At 41.2% G+C, this 9,193-nt stretch overlaps 1 pseudogene across 1 annotated transcript; it reads right to left on the reverse strand.

Annotated features, from left to right (window-relative positions):
* Positions 1–1,134: 1,134 nt before the first annotated feature.
* Positions 1,135–9,068, reverse strand: LOC110513307 (DNA-directed RNA polymerase III subunit RPC7-like; annotated as a pseudogene). The gene is made up of 7 exons (XR_016493767.1): positions 8,249–9,068; positions 4,619–4,780; positions 4,201–4,353; positions 3,772–3,840; positions 2,637–2,725; positions 2,295–2,402; positions 1,135–1,872 (listed from the first exon to the last, which is right to left on the reverse strand). The product of XR_016493767.1 is annotated as a DNA-directed RNA polymerase III subunit RPC7-like (transcript).
* Positions 9,069–9,193: the final 125 nt, after the last annotated feature.

Genomic DNA, 9,193 nt, shown 5'->3' on the forward strand with positions numbered 1-9,193 from the left:
GTGCAGAACGGCATCTCGGAACTCACAACTCGTCGATCCTCGTCATGGACGGGCTATTGCAGCAGACGACCACACCGGGTTCCACAGCTAAAATCAAGAAGAAGCGGTTCCAGTGGGCACGCAATCACCAACACTGGACAATTGAGGAGTGGTAAAACATCTGCTGGAACATGACAGCGAGTTCAGTTTACTTGAGTGGCCTGCACAGTCCCCATTGTCAATCCAATAGAGCATCTTTGGGACGAGATGGAATGGACTTGTTGCCAGCATGAATGTACCGCAGTCCAAACTGTAGCAACTGTGTGAAGCCATTGCATCAGATTGGACCAACATCCCTGTGGAACATTTCCGACACCTTGTAGAATTCCCCAAAGAATTCAGTCTGTTTTGGAGGCGAAGAGGGGTCCGACCCAGTACTAGATGGGTGTACCTAATAAACAGTGAGTGTATAACTACAGTACGCTTACAGTAAGGATAGCTGTAGCTATAAAGTGAAACCCTTAGAAACTGCTGGGTCAGTGCAAACCTTAGCAAGGTGTGTGTGTGTGTCCTCTTCACTTCCACGTCTTCTAAATGACTTGTATTGAATTAATAAACTGCACAATTTTTTGAGCATTTACAGCCTACTGCTTCTACCTTTTAGTGCATCACCCTGCACAGTGATACATGAAAATGTGTCTGAACATATCAGATTAGCAAGGTGCTCTCTTGAAGCAGACACTGCTGCATTAATTTGTCTGTGTTTCCAAGTCTGCTGACATGAAATCCAAAGCTTTCACATACCATAACAATCCATCACATGCACCTGTCTCTGCCCACCTGCCATTCCTGAATAAAAGAACGCTGCATATCTGTTGGAACACCAAGGTGGGGGAATGTACAGTATATATTTTGTGTACTATAAGTATATATATCAAAACTCAGGAGAAAATGTGCTCACTGTACATATACAAGCTTTGATTCTTGTCAGCAAATAGCATTCAGAAAATTGAAAATTAAGGTCAGAAAATATCAGTTGTTATGTAAATATGTGTATTGACTGAGCATGGCATATTGCTGATAATTTTGTGTGTGCTGCTTCAACTTTCAGCACTACGCCACCTATTGGTGTGAAATAAGTATTATCATGCGGCATTTGGTGAACCAGTACAGCTTCTAGTTGGAAACCAGTTTGTGCAGCATAGAAAATAATACTGCCTGGTTTACAAATTAGCTGCCATTTATTCTTTCAGAATTTCAAGTGAAGTAAAATCCACTTTCATAACAAACAACATTGGGATTTTACATGGATATAAAAGTTTTACAAAGCACAACTTTTTAAAACTACATAAAACAACATAACATTAAAATTGGTGTTAAACACCTTCATTTTATATCTTCAAAGTTCTTTAACATTTCTATAATTGGATAAAAACCTAAGAAATTATACAATAATTGGTGAAACGGAGAAAAGATGTCTGCTTATGAAGAATGACGTACTTCTCTCTCCATAACACCACCACACTTAAGAGCCATTTAAAACTATTGCAGGTTTGAACTGTGCAACCTGCTTCTTCTGCTGAAATTATTTTTTAAGCCAGGAACTGACTGAATCCTGGGTTATTTTGAAGATTCATGTGTCGAGTTCAGATCATTTCAGGCCATGTATGCAAGATGGACCTAAGAACAACAGCACATTCTCTCAGCTTTGGAGTGTCTCTCAGTTCTGGAGTGTCACATATATTTTCCCAGGACTCTTGGGTCCTGGGCATGCTCAATTCTCTGTCGTTGTTGTTTTTCAAAGTATCAGTAAACGGCCTCATCCATGTTGTCATCACTGTCCCCTCCAAACTCCTCTCCATTGTCAAAGTACGACATGATATAGTCGGTCTCCTGAGGGAACACAATCAGAGTGGGAAAAAAATGCTACGTATGAGCTCATTCCGACCTTGTGAAATGTGTTTGCAACGCTGACTTTCTGTTAAATCATGCATTAGTGTCACTGGAAAATGTATCAGGGAAATTGTCTTTAGTAAGGATATTCTCTCACTGAGGTTGTGGGGGGCAGGGGACCATATTAAAAAAGTAAGAAAGAGCTTGGATATATAACAGTTTTGCATCCGTCCCTCTCCTTGCTCTAACCTGGGACCATCTGAATGAAGCGACAACGGTCACCCAGGAAGCATCGTTACCTGTCACTGCGGAGCAATGGAAACAACTACTTCAGGTCTCAGAGTGGGTGACGTCACCGATTGAACGCTACTAGCGCACACCGCTTACTAGCGAGCCATTTAACATTGGCTACAGATGCTTACCTCTTCTAACTCTTCTTCATCATATTCCTCCTCCCCATCTTGCTGCCCTTCCTCCTGCTTCTTCTTCTCCCCTTCCTCTTCATCTGAGGTCACTTCCTCCTCTAATGTCTAAAATATGACACAAATTAATAGAAAATAAACTAAAAGAAAAGGAACATTGATAGTAAAGTAACACACCAGGCTTACATTACGTTTGAGGTTTAACAGCAAGAAACATTTCCCTTCATCTAGTGTGCTGAGATTGAGTTGTGTTACATGCCTATAGATGTGGTGAAGAGGTCAATAGAATCCAGACTTTGGAGTTAATGTCTGATGTACTGGCTGAGTACCTACTATTCCCACCTCTAGTTTATGGATGATCTCCTCTTTGTCCACCCGGGTCTTTTTTCTGGGTTTGGGGTCCACAGTTGTCTCCACACTAAGAGAGGTGTCTGTAACAGACAAAAAGGGACAAAAGCCAATCATTAGTGAAAACCAACTCCCTCTATCTATTCCCCCTCCTCTCCTTTCATTTAAAAGGCCATTCAACCAAAAGCTATATTTATCCCATAATAGAAAAGGGCAGATCATTTATGTATGTCAGGCAGTATTGTCATTGTCAGTAACCAGCAGTGACTTTATCTTATCCTTCTGTTCAAAAGATTGGCAAATTGATGCATTCATGTCTCTAGGGAGACACAAGCAGTCAGACACAGGGTTCTTCAGAAGACACCTCTGTCTTCAGCACTCCGCCCAGCCAGTAGGAAGGAGAAAAATCATGTGGGAGCAATATGCTATGAAAGAGACTGGTGATTCGCCAGCAATGTACATGTCAACAAGTCCTGCAGGAAGCAAACTAAACAGAACTCCAAAACGAATGGATTTGTTTTAAAAAATGTATTACAATAGTCTTCTGTGATTACATGGTGGGTGGGTTTTCATAGTGAATTACTCACAAAAATGTCCAGTCAGTCAATGTGAGGTATAAAACAACACTGTATCATCCACTTACTCTCTTTTAGGGCCTTCTTGACATGAATTCAAAGCTATTTTGGTAGCCTTTTCCTGTCTGTGGTTAAAAAACAAAAATAAAATAAAATCAATCAGTAGACACACAGGTGCTACAATACTGTTTTTACACAGCAATTACCTTGTCAAAATGAAGGAATGTTGGTTCACATCCGGTTTTCCCAATCAGCCTCTATTCAGCAGACTAATTGTGAGCGACAGCTCAATTTCTCCCATTTGACACACTTTGGGTCACCAGACAGTTTCAATCAGGACCATTCACACTCCATTGTGGCTGACTTCTCTGGGGTGGCGTAGCGAGTAATTTCATATTGCTTCAGGATTAGATCCTTGATTCTATTAATCCCTGTTCAACAGTGTTATGCTGGTAATCAGATCGTACAATGCAATCCTTCTAATACATGTTCCGTAGTTTCTATCACCTTTCAGTTACATTTTTTGAACAGGAGGTATGATGCAGCTGACCCACCTGGATTCCACTCAATGGTGTTGTCAGACGGCTCACTGTTCTGATATTTATCAGAATACCGCTCCACATCTGGAAGTCAGACAAGAAGCTCATTCATTTCTTAAACATGGTACAAGAACAAACATGTTTTTGAAAAGAAAGCCTCTGTGTATTATCACATCTGCCTCGTTTGCTGCTCCCAAATGTTCTTATCGAAGCATAATTGAATGCTTGATTGAATAATTGAACAATATTTCCACCCCTGATTTAGGTAATGTCAGCCAAACCTTGTATCACCTAAAACCTTGTATCATTTGAATAAAATAGCACCATTGGGAGCTGCTGACAGTGACAAGACATTGACTGTCTAATTTGTGCTACGTTTGGATGTCTGTAATTACTATTTTCATCGCTAACACACAGAAATGGTGTGTTCCCAGGCTTAGGTACCTGTCTTGGAGACAGCTGGACGGACATAAAATGGTAGGTTCTTCATGTTTCCCCTGAACTCCTGCTTCAGTGCCAACATCTACTCTGCTTCAGTGCCAACATGTACTCTGCTTCCTCTCCCATCACCAAAGGGACAGGCTTGTGTTCCACGGGCTACATGTGCACAAAAAACATCATACATATTAGTCCTTAAAACAACAACAAAAGGCTTCTTTGCTCCCAACCAAACACATATCTTACGGCCTCAATACATTTAAACATACAAATGTGTAGGCCCTGGATGTTGCTTAGACAAATAGAAAAATCTGAAAAAAAGACTATGAATAGCCTCTAAACAAAGCCAATATTTGACAACAATGAGATGCATCCAAAATGAAGAGAGACAGTTACAGGGTCAGTCACATCGCCTCATACTCACAGGGAACAGAGGTGTAGGCTGGAGAATTGAAGGGGGCAGGTTCTCCCCTTTCCCAATCCCAACTGCCTCGATACTGAAGCTCATGTACCCCTTGCCGCGACCTTGGCCGTGGCCCAGACCAGCCATGGAGTGAGCACACAGTGGGGGGGTTCACAGGTAAATCTGTCAAGGGAGAAAGAATGCAATGGGCAATGAGTAATAGCACTTCTATTTTCCCAAACTATTTGTGTAAAGCTATATAAGCCTACTTTTACTCCTGGCCCATATATTATCACCTATATGATTGCTGTTCACTGTAATTTGACAATAACCCTAACCCTATTAGCTCTAGCTAACGAGCAGTGAATAACAAAGGTCACATAGCCAGGGCTAAACAAGAATGGGTATAGCTACAACACAACAAGAGGACAAAAACGTTGTAAAGGGGAGCAATGGCTAACGCGTTAGGGAAAGAGGATACCTAGTCAGTTGCACAACTGAATGCATTCAACTGGAATGTGTCTTCCACATTTAACCCAACCTCCCTGAATCAGAGAGGTGTGAGGGGAGTTAAAGAGACAATCTGTGATTGCTACATCCATTTCAGACTGTTAAATTAGTGATATACACTACCGTTCAAAAGTTCGGGGTCACATAGAAATGTCCTTGTTTTTGAAAGAAATGCAATACTTACAGTGCCTTGCGAAAGTATTCGGCCCCTTTGAACTTTGCGACCTTTTGCCACATTTCAGGCTTCAAACATAAAGATATAAAACTGTATTTTTTTGTGAAGAATCAACAACAAGTGGGACACAATCATGAAGTGGAACGACATTTATTGGATATTTCAAACTTTTTTAACAAATCAAAAACTGAAAAATTGGGCGTGCAAAATTATTCAGCCCCTTTACTTTCAGTGCAGCAAACTCTCTCCAGAAGTTCAGTGAGGATCTCTGAATGATCCAATGTTGACCTAAATGACTAATGATGATAAATACAATCCACCTGTGTGTAATCAAGTCTCCGTATAAATGCACCTGCACTGTGATAGTCTCAGAGGTCCGTCAAAAGCGCAGAGAGCATCATGAAGAACAAGGAACACACCAGGCAGGTCCGAGATACTGTTGTGAAGAAGTTTAAAGCCGGATTTGGATACAAAAAGATTTCCCAAGCTTTAAACATCCCAAGGAGCACTGTGCAAGCGATAATATTGAAATGGAAGGAGTATCAGACCACTGCAAATCTACCAAGACCTGGCCGTCCCTCTAAACTTTCAGCTCATACAAGGAGAAGACTGATCAGAGATGCAGCCAAGAGGCCCATGATCACTCTGGATGAACTGCAGAGATCTACAGCTGAGGTGGGAGACTCTGTCCATAGGACAACAATCAGTCGTATATTGCACAAATCTGGCCTTTATGGAAGAGTGGCAAGAAGAAAGCCATTTCTTAAAGATATCCATAAAAAGTGTTGTTTAAAGTTTGCCACAAGCCACCTGGGAGACACACCAAACATGTGGAAGAAGGTGCTCTGGTCAGATGAAACCAAAATTGAACTTTTTGGCAACAATGCAAAACGTTATGTTTGGCGTAAAAGCAACACACCATCCCCACTGTCAAACATGGTGGTGGCAGCATCATGGTTTGGGCCTGCTTTTCTTCAGCAGGGACAGTTGATTGTTAAAATTGATGGGAAGATGGATGGAGCCAAATACAGGACCATTCTGGAAGAAAACCTGATGGAGTCTGCAAAAGACCTGAGACTGGGACGGAGATTTGTCTTCCAACAAGACAATGATCCAAAACATAAAGCAAAATCTACATTGGAATGGTTCAAAAATAAACATATCCAGGTGTTAGAATGGCCAAGTCAAAGTCCAGACCTGAATCCAATCGAGAATCTGTGGAAAGAACTGAAAACTGCTGTTCACAAATGCTCTCCATCCAACCTCACTGAGCTCGAGCTGTTTTGCAAGGAGGAATGGGAAAAAATGTCAGTCTCTCGATGTGCAAAACTGATAGAGACATACCCCAAGCGACTTACAGCTGTAATCGCAGCAAAAGGTGGCGCTACAAAGTATTAACTTAAGGGGGCTGAATAATTTTGCACGCCCAATTTTTCAGTTTTTGATTTGTTAAAAAAGTTTGAAATATCCAATAAATGTCGTTCCACTTCATGATTGTGTCCCACTTGTTGTTGATTCTTCACAAAAAAAATACAGTTTTATATCTTTATGTTTGAAGCCTGAAATGTGGCAAAAGGTCGCAAAGTTCAAGGGGGCCGAATACTTTCGCAAGGCACTGTACATAGGTGTACAGAGGCCCATTATCAGCAACTATCACTCATGTGTTCCAATGGCACGTTGTGTTAGCGAATCCATGTTTATCATTTTAAAAGGCCAATTGATCATTAGAAAACCCTTTTGCAATTATGTTAGCACAGCTAAAAACTGTAGTTCTGATTAAATAAGCAACACAACTGGCCTTCCTTAGACTGATGAGTATTTGTAGCATCAGCATTTGTGGGTTCGATTACAGGCTCAAAATGCCCAGAAACAAAGTACTTTCTTCTGAAACTCATCAGTCTATTCTTGTTCCCGAGAAAAATTGCCAAGAAACTGAAGATCTCACACAACGCTGTGTACTACTCCGTTCACAGAACAGCACAAACTGTCCCTAACCAGAATAGAAAGAGGATTGGGAGGCCCTGGTGCACGACTGAGCAAGAGGACAAGTACATTAGAGTGTCTAGTTTGAGAAACAGAGGCCTCACAAGTCCTCAACACGCAGCTTCATTAAATAGTACCCGCAAAACACCAGTCTCAACGTCAACAGTGAAGAGGCAACTCCAGGATGCTGGCCTTCTAGGCAGAGTTCCTCTGTCCAGTGTCTGTGTTCTTTTGCCCATCTTAATCCTACATTTGTATTGGCCAGTCTGAGATATAGCTTTTTCTTTGCAACTCTGCCTAGAAGGCCAGCATCCCGGAGTTGCCTCTTCACTGTTGATGAATGTTATTTTAATGGACAAAAAATGTGCTTTTCTTTAAAAAAAACAGGGACATTTCTAAGTGACCCCAAACTTTTGAACGGTAGTGTATACCCACTGATTCTTGAAGAATGTAAGTATAAACGCCTCTTGAGCTAAGTTCAACTGTCATACCCCATCACAATCCAAATCATACACTTTTTTACTCCATTGTTTGTAAACAATGTAATAGTTGTCTACAGAGTGGAACTGTGGGCTGTCAACTACAGCCTATTCCTCTCTTCGGATTTGGTGGATACATCTTGTTATTTGAATAATTTTTAAAATATATTTGATGAAGGGTGTTGACCTCAACCACCTATATTCAATGGAGCGTGAGATGCTATGCTAGCTTTATGAATATGCATAGACCATCTCGAATTTCAACAGGGATGTGCATCACACTTTTATCAGTACACTCCTAACAACCTAAGCATTACAAAACTTATATTAGATTAAACAAGCCTCACGTATCAAAATATCAATTCATATTTATCTTGACTAAATTCAATATCTCATTTCCCCCCATTCAAAAACTCCTCACCTGCTTAATAATTAAGGATATGCTTAAGTGGACAGATTTTGAGCAGAAATAGGGCTCTCTGGTAACCAGGCTACCATTCGTACCAAATCAACGCCAGATGTTGCAGGAAGGCCAAGAAGATCATCAGGGACCCCGTAGCCACGCCATGTTCTCCTTGCTTCAATCACTCAGACTCGGGCAGTACAGGAGCATCATGGCAAGAACTGGATGACTGGCCAATAGTTTCTACCCTCAGGCTGCTGAATAGCCACTACTAGTCAGCTACCTGCTATTTCAGCACTAGTCAGCTATATATTTCTATTAATATTTTTGTTTTTTAATTTCAATGTTATTGTTTTATTTCACTTTCCTGTATGTTGGAGCTCAGAGCCTAAGATTTTCACTGTAGCCTGCAATCACACCTGCAACCCTGCACATGTGACAATTAAACATCTCTGGATGGCGGGGACTCCGCTTTGTTGTTGTTTGAATCGCAGATTGCCCCTTTAACAGCTACCAGCAAGTTACCTATCTAGTTGTGTGCGGCTTACAAAGACTTGTTCCATCTTCTAGTGACGTCAGTGATATTAACTTGCTTGCACAGTAGCTACATGACAGCTGTAGCTAGTAAGAACTTGCTAGAAAACGACTAGCGCCTAACGTTACACTAGCTAGATAACGACGTTAGCTAGAGCTGTCAGATTTATCATGACAAAATATCGTTCACCCAGACAACGTGCTTACTAACTAACCATATCAACTTATTCATGACCTCCCACCTTCTGAGCCATAGCTAGCTACTAATCTTCAAATATAAAATAAAATATAAAAACATGATCAAGCTAGCTGGTTTACAAATCCGCGGGCGACGTTATAGTTTACCAAACACTACGTTGTTTACATCTTACAGAACTCCGGCGACTTGGGGTCGACTACCCTAGGCTACACTGCCCCCTGCTGTATTGGAGTTGAATACATTCCAGAACCTCGAAAAAGAGATGCAGTATCTCCCCGAAAATTATGGTCACATACTTTTGTTTGCCATCTGA

The sequence above is a fragment of the Oncorhynchus mykiss genome, chromosome 3 (assembly GCF_057628025.1).
Source record: "Oncorhynchus mykiss isolate SJ-2025 chromosome 3, ASM5762802v1, whole genome shotgun sequence".
In the NCBI taxonomy this organism is placed as follows: Eukaryota; Metazoa; Chordata; class Actinopteri; order Salmoniformes; family Salmonidae; genus Oncorhynchus; species Oncorhynchus mykiss.